The following is a 15,654-nucleotide window of genomic DNA, read 5'->3' on the forward strand; positions in this document are numbered from 1 at the left end:
AACCCCCCCCCCAAAAAAAACCCAAAAATCAAGAATCTTTGATTACACACTCTCCTATACTCTAATGCCCGATTCTGCTGTTCAAAGTCCACTGATTACTGCTGCAAATTTTCCTTGCATGCCTTTTGTTGAGAAGGACTGTACTTTGGTATCCACACTCCCAGTTGTTGCAACTGTTTAGCCTGTCTGAAATAGAGTCTCTATCCCTTAGGTCTGATTCTGAAGAGCTACTTTAAATTCCCATTAAGAGTAGCACAGTCTAAAACCACAGTGAGTTTCTTTGCTGTTTCCTAAGTCACAATGTGGCTAAATATAGCCTTAAATCACATCAGATCTAAAATCTATACTTAGGAAATTTATTTCATGCACCATTTATGATACATTATTTATGGTTCATATAATTGTATACAATTAAGGCATACATTTTTAAATTAATATAATAGCATAGTTGATTCTAAGGAACAAAGAGTTATAAATTATTTTTAAAATTGTATGCACTTTAAAGATAAATTTTCTGATACATCAATGACAAAAAAGCATTGCAGAACAGTGAAAACTATGTAAAGTAACTCTGAATCTTAGACCAAAAATGTACACATTTGATATCAAAGAAACAAAAATTGAGCCAGAGGTAGAGCAGACCAGGTATTTAGTTAGAATTTTATCTGTTGTGTTGAATGACTCTTAATAACATTATAACCTAACTGTATGGTTTTCTGACAATATTATGCAGTCATATATTCTTGAGTTTGTATACACATCTCTAGTGAATATGTTAATCATAGTGTAGGTTTTATAGTCACATGAATCCTGACAATTTTCAGGTCAAAATGTTATTCATTCATATGTTGCTTTTGATTTTGGTACAGTGGTACTTGTTCATGTGTACATTTCTAGACAGTGTAACATTGGTCAATCACCTACATACAGTTTTCCTTTTAATACTATTTTGAGCTATCAGCTAAAAGGTTTTTTTCTTAAGAATTCATGAGGTCTCATTCTAATATAGATTGCTATGATTCTGGTGAATCAAAATTATTTCTCAAAATAACATTTGATCCCAGCTTTCAGAGATTCAAAAAATTTAGTATGAAGAAATTTAAATTAAAATACAGGTATTTCCCTTTGATAAATTTATTATTGCAGGATAGGATGGAATATTTATAAAATAGCCCATTGCAATTGCAAATTATGTGTTCTAAAACATTTTGTCAACATTGTCAGATTATGCTATCAAATTCAACATGTATCACAAAGTAATCAAATAGTCATAAATTTTAAAAATAAGCAAATGCCATTGTTTCTTAAAATTAGATAGATTTAAAACTACAAGACATTCACAGAGTCTTTTTGATTACTGTGGTTGATTTGACAAGTGACACACAGTTCAGAATTGATTTATGTGTAATAAATGCTGTTCATGATTGGTTTAGCCACACATGGAGCAGTAGAGCAGTATTGCCCCTGGAACAGGGAGTCATCTTAGAACAAGGTCAGTCAACTTATAGGAACCAATGTCACCTATGAAAAGAAACTGCAAACATTTATGATGAAAAATATTATTTCTAACTTCTACCTACGCAACTTTCTCGATGTTCACCTTGGGTAATTTGCTTACCTGCCCTCAACTTCTATTTTCCAACTCTAAAACTAAGAACAAATGTTGTTCTTTCTCCACAGCCCTGAGATGCAAGAATCCAACTAAAACATAACACTAATATGTATTGTTCACAGTATTTCTTAAGAATAGCATAAAAACAATGGGGCCAATATCAAAATTACTACAATTTTTTGAGTAAAAGCTCATGATTTTATTGTCTTCATGACAAGATCAGCTTAGAACTGGATCACTTGGCCCTTTCTCTTCTTCTTCCCTCCCAGTTCAAAGGTTCTTGCATCTATAATGGACGGGATCCTCTTAGATCTGCAGTTGGGCTCAACACACTCGAATCTTAACAAAATCTTCTTTGTGTTTCTAGCCTTTTTGCAGAAAATAGGCTTAGTCTGCCCACCATAGCCACCCTGTTTCCTGTCATACCACCACTTTCCCTGGGCATACAAAGAACCCTTGCCTTTCTTGTCCTATGTCACTTTGTGGGGTTGGTGCTTGCCATATCACTTGCAGAATGTCCAGTGAGTCTTAGGAACTTTCAGCATGTTGGCAGAAGTGATTATTACACATTTTATATTTAGTGAACACAAAACTTATATGACATGACAGTAATAGTCTTAGACTTTCTAATTTGATGTATGGTAGAATAGTGGTAAGGTCATATTTGTAAAGAATCAGGGAACAAAAACTTTCGGCCTTGTGAATATCATAGCAACTTTTCCACTGTATTGGCACATGGTGATTGAAGATGTGGGCAATGGGTTTAATAATCTTAATAATTGGCATGATTGACTTGTAATATAAAATGCATCTGATATGAAGCTTGCATTTTACATGATTATTGTGGTTCAAAATTAGTAATTTTAATTTTTTTCAGTCATTTTAAAACAAAAATAATATAAAGCTAAGTGAACAGTTTGAGACTAGTGTAGACTGATGCCATGAAGTTAGGGCAATTATGTATGGCTTTGAAGGAAATAGACTTTGAATCTTCTATAAACTTTGAAACTTAAGTAGACTTTGAATCAATACAATTTTTGATCATATTTTGTTATAATAGTTACTAACACAAGACTAAATTGACACCCGGAGATTTTAATTGCTTCTCCTTTTTCCTCAGGAATTTTATAAATATGCTACTCCAAATCTCTTTCACAACTGCAAACCATGCAGTTTGAGTACCAGAACCCTCCCTAGGAGTAGTGATTGAATTAATAAAACATGGAAACATGAACATATAAATATACAGTGAGGCTGGGATAAGATGGGGTTCTCTAAGCACTGCAACCTGGAACATGAGCATGCTTATTACAGTGAAGGTTAGCAAACTCTCCATAATACATCTATGGAGGCAAGATGTCTCAGGCCATAAGCATCCTGGAGGAGGGATCTGTACTTGCTAGTCCTTGCACACACTGATCAATGGTTCATAAGCACTCATACTCAGCCAGTAAGAAAAATTTTCCTACCTTCTTGAGCCTGGCTCATATGGGCAATAATGGCTTTGCCAGTTTACCATGGGCCAATTGATCTTGGAGTCCTCAATAAGGTGTGCTCACGTCAAAATCTCATGCACTCAGGACTTCACTAGCTCAGGGTTATCTCTAATCCCTTCATGACCCCGTGGCCACACTTTGAATATGGCTATCATTAGAGATGGCTTTGCTCCAAAAACATGAAATTATTCATTTTATTCGGTGAATCTTCATCTCTCTCTCTCTCTCTCTCTCTCTGACTCATTCCATCATGGTAAATTACTTTATAAGGTACGTTGAACCTTTACATTTTAATGATCAGCTTATTCTTGTCTCTGTTTTTGTTCTACTAATTTGAAAAGGCCTTGCCCTGGAGGAGGTGGGAATGAGGGGTGGATTGGGGGGAGGGCAGAGGGGGGACAGGAGGAGGGAGGACAGGGGAATCTGTGGCTAATATGTAAAATTAAATTAATTATAAAATAAAAAAAAAGAAAAGGCTGCTTCATTATCTTAGCTACTCATTGCTCTTTTTCAACTACCATTTACTTAAAATTGGGTGTTGTGGGATATGTGTATACTGTGTGAAAATACATTGCTGTGATCAGTGTAATAAAAGCTGAATGACTAGTAGCTAGAAAGACGTTAGGCAGGACTTCAGGGAGAGAGAGGCCTCTGGAAAGAAGAAGGGCAGAGTTGCCAGCCAGAGAGAGAGGGGAAATAGGAGGTACAAGACAAAAGAGAGGTAATGCCACATGCAGAATATAGACTAATATAAATGAGTTAATTTAAGTTGTAAGAGCTAGTTGATATAAGCCTAAGCTAACAGCCAAGCTTTCATAAGTAATAAAAGGTCTCCATGATGTTATTTAGGGCAGGTGGCAGAAAGGGAATTCTGTCTATAATTGCGTGAAAGTAAAATCCTAATTTAACAGTCTAAACTTTTTTCTTTCATTTTACCATGAACTGAAAATCTAAGAGTTATAGAAAAAACTAAGTTGAAACTATAATAAAAAGTAAAGTAAAAATAGTAGTCAGAGTGCATCACAAAATAATTAATGTGCAACATCAATATATGTTAACATAACAAATATGAAGTAAAAATGCAAAGAAAAATAAGATAGAAATAAAAAGCCAATACCCAGCATGTTCTGTAAATAAAAATGGTCTTTAATGTTGCTCAATAGTTTTCATCAATTCAAACTCATTTATTGAACACTTACTGTAGCCCAGTACCTCTTCTAAATACTAATTATGCAGAAACAAATGTTCACTAAGTGTAGGTTAATTGTCAAACAATCAGATGACTGTATTACTGGGAAAAATGAGGACTCATTTGATTCATGAAAGGATAATTGTGCTAAGATAACCAGGGAAAGAATGGGAAAATGGGGTCGGGAAGCAAATAGAAGGATAAAGGAGTTATATGAGAAGAAAAGAATTAACATGCTTCATGTAGGATGTCCTTCCGTATATTTTAAATATGTGTTGCTCTCATTGGTTGATGAATAAAGCTGCTTTGGCCTCTGACAGGGCAGAATATAGCTAGGCTAAAATGCCAAACTGAATATAGGGAAAAAGAAGGGTGGAGTCGAGGCAGACGCCATCCAGCTGCCCAAGGAACAAGATGCCAGCAAACTAGTAACACCACAGCCACATGGCAAAATGTAGAAACAGGTTAATTTAAGATGTAATAGCTAGCTAGCAATAAGCCTGAGCCATAGACCAAATAGTTTATAATTAATATTGAGCCTTTGAGTTATTAATTTAAAAGTAGATGCGGGACTATGGGACCGGATGGGACAGAGAAAGGCTTCAGGCCACAGATGCTGCAGGGAAATGCAATGTTAAATTATGGAGAAGAGATACCATTGGGCAAGGAGAGACACTCATCTATAGACATTGTCTTTCAGAAGAGAAGTAAATGATTTGAAGATAACAAGAAAGGCAAGATTATAATATAATCAAAATGTCACATTTAAGAGATTTATTTTCTATAGTTAGAAGAAAGCCATCCAAGAGGCCATGGTGTCCCTGAGAATATTATTGCCATCACACAAAGGGAATAAAAACAAAGATGATTTGGGTTGAATGAGATGGATAACCCAAGATGGGGTTTGGGCAACTAGTTAACATGAAGCTTATATTTATATATATATACTTTTAATATTTAAAAATTATCTTCACTAACTTTATAAAGTGTTTTTACATAATTAATATACTATACAAATGAACACTTAGAAATAAATCTTAAACAGTGTTCCATCCATGTGGTATCTCTTATGGAAATTAAAAATACTAGGCAGAAGAGAGGGTTTTAAGAAAACTTCCATAGCTAAAATTCATTTAGAACATGGAAGAGAAACAGCAGAGATCACCTTTGGAACATGGTCTAAGAATGGATTCCTGTAATGAGAATTCTGAGTGCTTGTGGAAAGTTCTAAGAGAACACAACAAGGGTCTTTTGAAAGTTTCTTTTAAAAACATGACAATTTTCTTGGAATTCACTTTTGTACCCCTCCTAGGTATACAGATGGGAATGAGTTTACTTCAAATTACTCATTGCCTGGCTATGGTTATTTGTTTATATACCTCTGAAAAACATGTTTTTGCCACTTGTGGCTTGTCTCACATGACTCTTCTTAACCATCAGAATATAAATTGTCTAATGTTCTGAATAAAGTTGGGTATTGCATGAGATTTTAGTCTGCTTCATTTATAGGACTCATGCGCCCAGGTCCCACTACCTCTAGAATGGTAAACAATGACCAAGTGCTTAGGAGTACTTGTTGCTTTTTCAGAAGACCTGGGCTCATTATCCAAACACACAGGATGGTTCACAATCATCCATATCTCCAGTGCCAGTGGATCCAATACACTCTTGTGGTATCCAAGGGCACCAAGCCCACCTATATACATGTATGCAGAACTTTCACACACAAAAATTTAAAACAACAACAAATAAAACACAAAGTTGAAACAGGGCTAGAGAGATGATTTAGCGGTTAAGAGCACATATTGTTCTTCCGGAGGCCCTGAGTTCAATTGCCAGCAGCCACATAGGGCAGTTTGCAGCTGCTTGTAACTCTACTATACCCTCTTCTGGACTCTATTTGTACCCACACAAAGGTGCCTTACACTCTTGAATATACACATTTATTGAGAAGAAAAAATGAAAGTAAATCTTGAAATTGGATCTTCCCAAATAAGAAATTGACTATTTGAGTATGAAAAGAAAAAGTAAACAGAGATAAATATTTAGAAAGTGGTCAAAATATCTTTAGGAGGTAGAGGAAGCATGGCTGAGATTTCCATCATTGGCAATTCATGATTTGTGGACACAGAACCTGTGTGCATCTTATTTAGTTATATTCTTCTCTCTCAGAAACACCGAGTTTGACCAGTGCCTGCCCTCAGCAGCCCTGGATTTCAGCTGATGGCAACTCCTGAGCTAAACTCCTTCACATGACATTAAAAGCCCCTAGTTATGTCTCCTAATGTGCTTCTTACCTTCACCTTTCCCATTGCCAAGTCTGTTTCCTTTTCTTCATATTAAGCATTTTAAAAATCTCCCTAAGCTCCTGAAAAAAGAAAGGAAAAATATATCTAAATGGTCATCTTTTAAAAATAAACCTTATTCAATGAAGGAAACATGCCAGTAAAAATGTTTTTAAACTATTTCCTAATATATCTCCAAATAATTAATATACACAAAAAACTCACCATTCTTTTTTTAGGAACAGACTGAAAATTAGACTCAAACAAGGCTGTTCTTCCAGTTCTTTCTGATGGAGCTGTATAGCAAACATTTAAGAGAATCCTGGCAATGTATAGCTGGGTTCAGCTATAAGAAGAATATTCTTACACACACACACACACACACACACACACACACACACACACACACACACAAAACTTTTGTTTTCTTCATTTCAATGGCAAAAATGTGGATTATTCTCATGGATCCTGCGCATGCTCTGCTTCACTACATGACTGATTAATAGAAAAAAAAAAAGAATTTATTCACCGGGCGGTGGTGGCACACGCCTTTAATCCCAGCACTCGGGAGGCAGAGGCAGGCGGATCTCTGTGAGTTCGAGGCCAGCCTGGTCTACAGAGCGAGATCCAGGAAAGACACAAAGCTACACAGAGAAACCCTGTCTCGAAAAAACCAAAAAAAAAAAAAAAAAAGAATTTATTCTTCTGTCCAGTGCTGACAAGTGTAACAAAAGCAGATTCTCTCAAAGATCCTGGATACAGTTGGCTGTTGAGAGATTATAGATTAACAAGCCTCCTCAGACTTTTTACTATAAAGATATCAAGGGCAATTAAATTTTCTAAAAAACCACCCCATTTTGGTTCACTTTATTGGCTCTTCATAATACCATTTCTATGAGATCGGTTCTGAGCATGCACAACCTACTTTATATTGCCGTCAGAATCCTTCCTCTGAGTGAAAATGAATGTCAAGGATTTAGCCTCAGGCTGTCTTGAATCATTTTCAAAGGATTCTTATTCTTTCTGAAACACTGTTTCTACATTTAAAAAAATCTTACAGAACAGAGAAATAACATAAGAATAACAATTGATCTATCTATGAATCATGTAATATTTTATTCCCCAGAATGTGAGAGAATAATTATATGTAAGAGCTTCAATTCTTTTTCTTCATTTTCAATGAAAGTTCTTGAACCTTTTGTTTGAAAAATCACTATGCTGATCATTGAATAAACACAGTTAATATTTGAGTGAGTGGTAATTTATATGTGCAGTGATCCAAGAATCTTTGAATATTTGAGTTCTAGTTGTAATTAAGAACTAGTGGGGGAGATTAAAGCTGCAGGTAGATGTTTAAGTAGCATAGACTACAGCTCAGTACAATTCAATTCAATTTAACTCACTTTTAGAGCCCGATAGATATTGGCCCAAAGTGAAATCAAACAAAATCACTCAAGTTTTTACTTTATTACCAATCTGTGTAACAGCTTTCATTATCACTGATACAATTGTGAGTATTACAAGCACCACAGTTGTTCAAATATTTAGTTATACATGATGAAGACCCTATTTCTTAACAGGAAAGAGCATGGGTCCTGAACTGTAGCTTTACGTGTGAATGTAAGACGGGTAAAATACAAAGTCTCATGTTCACACATTAGAGTAATATCAGTATCCCTTTATCAGATTACAAATATTTGTGTTGAATTCTGAGGATTTTATACATGCTTATTATATATTTTGATCAGATTTACCTACAAAGCCTAAACCTCTTCTGCCAATTTGTGTCTTTTTCAGTTTTTAAAAAATAACCTAGTCCATTTTATGATGTCTGTATACTCATGAGTATAGGCTCTAACACTGAAGTATGGTCAACTTCCCTTGGGACCATATGTTTCAATAATCCTGGCAGTGTCTGCCTGAGAAGCTGTCAACTCTGAGTATTTCCTCAATGGGTTGGGGCTCCTGAGTCTCTTCCTGTTCCTGACTGGAATGTTTACTGGCTTCATCTTGTGTTGTTTTAGTGCAGGCAGCCCTAGCTGCTATGAGTTCATGAGTATAGTGTTTCTGTCTCTCTGCTTTATTACCTGGAAACATTGGTTTATTACCTTGCACATGTGTATCCTGGAGGCCCCAGATTTTAGGCTGTTACCATTGCTTTTCTTTGTCCCTAAGAACTTTGTGGTAAGATTTTTACGGCAAGAACTTTACACTAAGACCCCATTTCTGAAACATCACATACTCTGGTTGCACAAAAAACAAAATAGTACTGACCTGTCGACCAGCTTTCACAGAAGTGGGAGATTCTATGCATGTTGCTGGAGGAGAAAGTCATCAACAGTTTTACCCAGTTACGAACACAGTAAGCTACAATGATGGTTGATATTGTGAGATAGCTCATGGTGTGAAAATGGCACCAATTTTGAAGAGTAACATTTGCCTAGTATTGTAAATATGACCAAGAATCCATGCCTGGAAGTCAGAATCCCCAGGGAAGAAACTCCTACTGTTCTTCTATTAAATGGACTTAGTATCAATCTGCCCTATAAATCAGTATATCTATAACTCTAGATTGGTTTAGCACTCAGATACTGTCCTGGATAGTTTCATGTCAACTTGGCAGAAGCTGAAGTTGTCTGAAAGGAGGAAACCTCAATGAAGAAAATTCCTCCATAAGATCAGGCTGTAGGCAAGCCTATAGGACATCTTCTTAATTAGTGATTGATGGGAAGGGCCCAGCCCACTGTGGATGGTACCATTTCTGGGCTGCTGGTCCTGGGTTCTATAAGAAAGTAGGCTTCACAAGCCATAGGGAGCAAACCAGTAAACAGAATCTCACCATGGCCTATGTATCAGCTCCTGCTTCCAGGTTTCTGTTCTGTGTGTTTCTATCCTTACTTTATCCAATGATGAACTGCTGTGAATGATTGATTGATAAATAAAGTACTGATTGGCCAGTAGCCAGGCAGAAAGTATAGGCAGAACAAGGAGAGAGGAGAATTCAGGGAAGTGGAAGGCTGAGGCAGAGAGACACTGCCAGCTACCACGATGAGAAGCAGATGTTAAGATACTGGTAAGCTAAAAGCTATGTGGCAACTTATAGATTAATAGAAATGGGTTAATTTAAGATATAAGAAAAGATAGCAAGAAGCCTGCCATGGTCATACAGTTTGTAAGCAGTATAAGTCTCTGTGTTTACTTGGTTGGATCTGAGCAACTGCGGGACTGGCAGGTGAGAGAGATTTGTCCTGGCTGTGGGCCAGGCAGGACCAGGAAAACTATACAAATGATGCTCAACAGCTCGAGTTTCCACCTAAAACCTGAGAAAGAAGATTCTAAAACGGAGCTAAAACAGCTTCCTACTTGTCTCTCTCAAGTTAGCCACAGCCTGTGGGCTTGAGCTACTATTTGGAAGGTTTGTGGTGTGTGAGGTTGACCTGCAGTATGGCGGTAATGAGGTGTCTCCAAGCCGCACATTATGCTGCTGCTGTGTGGTGGATTTAGCTTTTGCTGATTTAAAAAAAAAAAAAGAAAAAGAAAGAAAGAAAGAAAGAAAGAAAAAAGAGGTTTCTGCTTGGATAGAAGCATATATCCACTATGGCTCCCAGAGCTGGCAGTGAATTATCTCTACCATGTTGAAAGGCTAAACTGGGCAGAGCTAACAGCCAAGACTTCTGCTTCAGTACTAACCACTGCAGTTTTAAGCATTAGTTACACAATAAGACAGATTCAGATAGAATAAGACTTTAAATGGTTTACATTGTATGTAAAAATGTACACAGGCTTGGAAGAGAGCAGAATGAATATAAACAGTAATATAAAAAAATGTTTTAAAAAAATAAAGTTTTTAAAGAGATAGTAAGGGTAATATAAAAAAAGCCACATAAAGATGGATATTACACATAAAATCTGGATTGTCTTTGGGAATTTTAACTGCAGAAAGACATTTGATTGTAAAAGATGTTGAGTTAAGCCAACATGTATATTTTAAAGGTACCTTGACTTCAAAATTTGGATATAAGGATATGTTGCTTTGGAAAGGGTGCTCTGTTTTTGTTTCCACAGAAAGCCCGAGGTTATGGTGAGCTGTTCTTCTCACAACAGAATTTGATTTTTATTTACTTTGGTTATTCATGTCCCACTGGTTGGTAAGATAAAGACCCCATAGACCTACTGGGTTGTATTAAAGTAGTGGAGCCGACAACATGGGACTTTTCAGAATTATGAAAAGTAGAAGAAAATCTTTTCTTTATCCAAGCTAAAATGTTCCTCCCAAAGTCTCACCTATTGTATACACAAATTTGAGAAATGGCCAGGGTAGAGAGTTGTCAATGTCTTAAAGTCTTTGTGTTATCAGCAATGGTGTATGGTATGGTCAAGTCCATAGTGGAGTCCTCATTCTGGTAGAAACTTTGTTTTTTGCTTTGCACTTAGCTTTTATATGACTCTGGTGTTTACAGAGTCAACTCTCTCCACATAGACTTGGTTATGTATTGTGCTATTTTGACAAATGTTCTTACAATTATTAATATTTTTAGAGGGATCTTAACTATTTTCACAATGTGAATTGTTGTAAGAGTCATATAGAGCAGCAGGACTGGGTAAAATTATTTCTTCCTTTGAGAGCTTCTCCCGATCCCTCAGCTAGTCTTCCTTGTCTTAAAGAGATGCAAGAGATCCACTTTCATCAAGAGTCTCTATAAGTAGAAAATTTGGGGTACAATTTTCCTTGTCTTTCACCAGGACATATGAAACCCACATTTTGACTCTTCATTATTGTTCTTTTATGTCTTTCTTTATAATTCCCACAAATGAGTTTCCTTTTAACCAGACTGTAAACAGCTCCAAGTCAAGGGTGACATCACCTTTATATGCCTAACAAACTACATCATGTTAGGAAGTTACTGACTGAGGAGTAATTAATATGTCACAGCACCATTAGTTTATCTTAATGATATATAACAGAAAACATAAGCTGAAAAGTTAATATTCCATAAAATTCTATTTCATAGAATCAACATTCTCATTTGTATAGCTTCACCTATTATTGTCAAGTTTATCTTAGTACAGGAATAAGCATGCATGTTTAAATTTATCTAGATATTGATAGACCCCAGACTCAGGGTACTACCTTCTTGAGGGGGCGCCCCAAGAACCCAGACTCCAATCCAGTTGATGAAACAGCAAGAGGTGTTTACTGATGCGGCTGTACAGTCGAGCTAACTCAGCTCCAAAGAGCAAAAGTCGCGCCTGTTGCAATCACATGGGTACTTTTAAAGGAAAAACCCACAAAAGCCCTAAGATTACAGTTCCCATACAATTTCTTTTCACAAGATCATGGTCTGATCACAGAGTGGGTACAGTCGCGTCCGCATATACATTCTTCCTGAAACCTCAAGGGGGTATCAGAGCGGGAGTGGAGTTTACACAAAGGTCACAGTGGTCCTTCCTGGAACACTTGCAACTATTCCAGTCGCAGTTGAGCACATCTCTTAACAGAAATCTTTTTTACATTGTTACATTGTTGCAGGGGTGGTTGAATAATGATTGAGTCAGCTTGCCCTTGGAACTAGATTTTCTTTTTAGTTCCTTATTCTCCTGGGGCTTGGGGGGTGTAAGCCTAAAGGGTTAAAGGGTTAGGGTCTTTCAATATGATACATCAATAAATATGACCCTATAGCAAATGATTATTTATGGATTTTAGGTACATGTTTTATGTAAGTGAAATAATTTGAATCTTAAAAAAATCTATATTCTATTTATTTATAGTTAGATTGATTTGAAAGGGTAAACTTTGTGTGTATTTTAGCTTTGACACAAAACTGTGCTTGATTAATTACCAAGAACAAAGCTTAGATGTGAAGTGTGCATGGTGATAATTTAATCATCAGTTGTTTCCTTGATATTTGCTTCTTGATGTTTTCATAATTGTTCTGAAAGTCTTGTGTATATATCAAATACATTAGAATGTTATAACATTAAAGAAAGCTGTAACCAAGCCACATAAATATACTTCTATTTCATGTCTTCCAATGAAATCATAAAAGTCTTCATGCTAATGAATTCATTCCTGTCATGAAGCTTTTGATAGACAAAGTGCTTACAGTGGACAACCATTCTTGCAGGGATTTCAGTCAAAGATCAATATACTCTTACTTGACTGGAGGTTACATAATTACACTTAATTTGATGCTTTCTGAATTAACATTGTTTTTACCTTTAATTAGATAATTCTGGTATTAATCATTATACATCAGTGGTTTGACAAATATTTATAGTGACATTAAAAACAATAATTATTGGACTATGGAGATTGTGGTGATATGTTGTGTACCCCAATAAAGCTTACCTGGAGATCAGAGGACAGAGTCAGCCACTAGATTAGACATAGAATCCAGACAGTGGTAGAACACACCCTTAATCCTATCACTCTGGAGGCAGAGATCTGGATGGATCTCTGTGAGTTCAAGGCCACAGTGGAAACAGAGCCTGGCAGTGGTGGTACACACCTTTAATCCCAGTTCTGGGAAACACACACACCTTTAATCCAAGGTAGTGACTGCAGGACAGAGAAAGGTATGTAATACATGAGAATACAGAACTAAGGCAGTTCAGCTGAGATCCTTTTGGGTGAGGACTCAGAGGCTTTCAGTCAGAGGATTCAGGCAGTTGGTGAGGTAATAAGTGGTGGCTGTGGCTCCCCCGCTTCTCTGATCTTTCAGCTTTCACCCTGATAGCTGGCTCTGGGTTATTTATTTTAATATTGTTTAAGAATCAAACAACAGGAGATGATCAGTGGGTAAAATGCTTGTTGAACAAATAGAAGGATCTAAGTTTGGATACCCAGAACCCATTTAAAGCCTTAGCATGTTGTCATATATCTATAGTTACCTGGAGGAAATTATATCTATATCTGTATATCTATATCATCTGCATCTACCTATACATATATGTATGTTTATACACACACACACACACATATATATATATATATAGAGAGAGAGAGAGACAGAGACAGAGACAGAGAGACAGAGATAGAGAGACAGAGACAGAGAGAGAGACAGAGACAGAGACAGAGACACACAGAGAGAGAGAGAACACTGGGGGACAAAGACAATTATATCCCTCAGGGACTCAACTGCCAACCAATCAAGCATAAACAGATCCCTTGTTCAATAAGAAACTCTATCTAAACATACTTTAAGATGGAGAGCAAATGGGGAAAATATTTTGCTCTCAAACTCAGACATCTATATAAACATGGGGCACCAAACCTTTTATATATATATATATATATATATATGCATCTCTCATTACAGCATAAAACATCTATCATAGCCATTAAGTCTTTGTATTTTCTTTTTTGTTTGTTTGTTTTTGTTTCTTTTTTATTTAATTTTTTTCAATTTATATACCAACCCCAGTCCCCCTCTCTCCCCTTCTCCCACCCTCCTCCATCTCTCCCCCATCCTACCTTCTATATATTCCTCAGAGGGGGTAAAGCATCCCTTTTGGAGTCAAGGAAGTCTGGTCTACCAAGTTGAGGCAGAAACAAGCCCCTCCCCGCTGCATCAAGCCTGAGAAAGGTATCCCACCATAGGGAATGGGCTTCAAAAACCCAGTTCATGCATCTGGGATAAGTCCTGATTCCATTACAAGGAGCCCCACAAACAGATCAAGCCATGTCATTGTCACCCACATTCAGAGTGAACTCCATGGTGTCAGTTCAGAGTCCGTGAGCTCCCACTAGCTAGGGTGAGCTCTATGAATTTCCCCATCATGCTCTTGACACCCCCCCCCCTTGCTCATATGATCCTTTATCTCTCTATTCAACTGAACTCGAGGAGCTCAACACAGTACCTTGCTGTTAATCTCTACATTTGTTTCCATCAGTTATTGGATGAAGGTTCTATAATGATAACTAGGGTAGTCACCAATCTGAATACAGGAGAAGGCCAATTCAGGCACCACCCTCTCCACTATTGCTGGGAGTCTTAGCTGGGGTCATCCTTGTGGATTCCTGGGAATTTCTCTAGCTCCATGTTTCTCCCTAACTCCATAATGGCTCCCTCTGTCAAGATATCTCTTTCACTGCTCTCCCTATCCATCTCTTCCCCAACTTGGCCATCTTGATCCCACATGTTCCCATCCCCTCCCTTCTACACCCCCCTTCCAGTATGCTTAGGAGATCTTAACTATTTCCTCTCCCTGGGGCCCTCCATGCTTGTCCCTCTTAGAGTCCTCCTCTTTACCTAGTTTCTCTGGAGTTGTGGATTGTAGCCTGGTTATCCTTTGCTTTGCATCTAATATCCATTTATGAGTGAGTACATACCGTGTTTGACTTTCTGGGTCTGGGTTACCTCACTCACAATGATTTTTATCTAGTTCCATCCATTTGCCAACAAATTTCATGATGTCATTGTATTTTACTAATGAGTAATACTCCATCGTGTAAATGTACCACATTTCTTTATCCATTCTTTGGTTGAGAGGCATCTTCAGTTGAGGGGCAACTCAAAAATATGAATCTTTCATTACAGAATAAAAACATCTATCATAGCCAATAAAGTCTTTGTATTTTCATAAAAATATGCCAAAAACGACATCTCTAAAATTTGGTTTCACACCAGTGTCTTTAGATTCAAAATAGAGCTGAAATATTATTTTTTAATTTTGGAAATAAATCTAGTTACATGCTAGTATATATTCAAACTTGAATAGTGATTGTGATGCTGGGGTTATTATCTTCTCCAGAAACAATTTACATCTATATACAAAACCTGTGTCCTTACTAAATTAGTAGAAATTATAGGAAATTCCAATAGCTGGAATTTAAACAACAAAATAAACTGGCCATATTATTACATGTGGACATATTTTAATGTCTCTTTTGGGTAGCTAGATAGTAGTTTTGTTTATAGCACTACTATATTTGTAGTGGAACTTGAAGCGACTTTTATTTAGTAATGGGTTAGAGTTTTATAAAAGGTATCCATTATTTTAACTTGAAAAACAGTATATAGATCTAGGTCAACATTGATCTCAGCTCTGTTGTTTATTTCCATATGATAC

General features: G+C 36.7%; 1 pseudogene; it reads right to left on the reverse strand.

Moving 5' to 3' along the window:
- Positions 1-1,836: 1,836 nt before the first annotated feature.
- LOC131924494 (large ribosomal subunit protein eL42-like) lies at positions 1,837-2,157 on the reverse strand (annotated as a pseudogene).
- Positions 2,158-15,654: the final 13,497 nt, after the last annotated feature.

The sequence above is a fragment of the Peromyscus eremicus genome, chromosome 14 (genome assembly GCF_949786415.1).
Source record: "Peromyscus eremicus chromosome 14, PerEre_H2_v1, whole genome shotgun sequence".
Classification (NCBI taxonomy): domain Eukaryota; kingdom Metazoa; phylum Chordata; class Mammalia; order Rodentia; family Cricetidae; genus Peromyscus; species Peromyscus eremicus.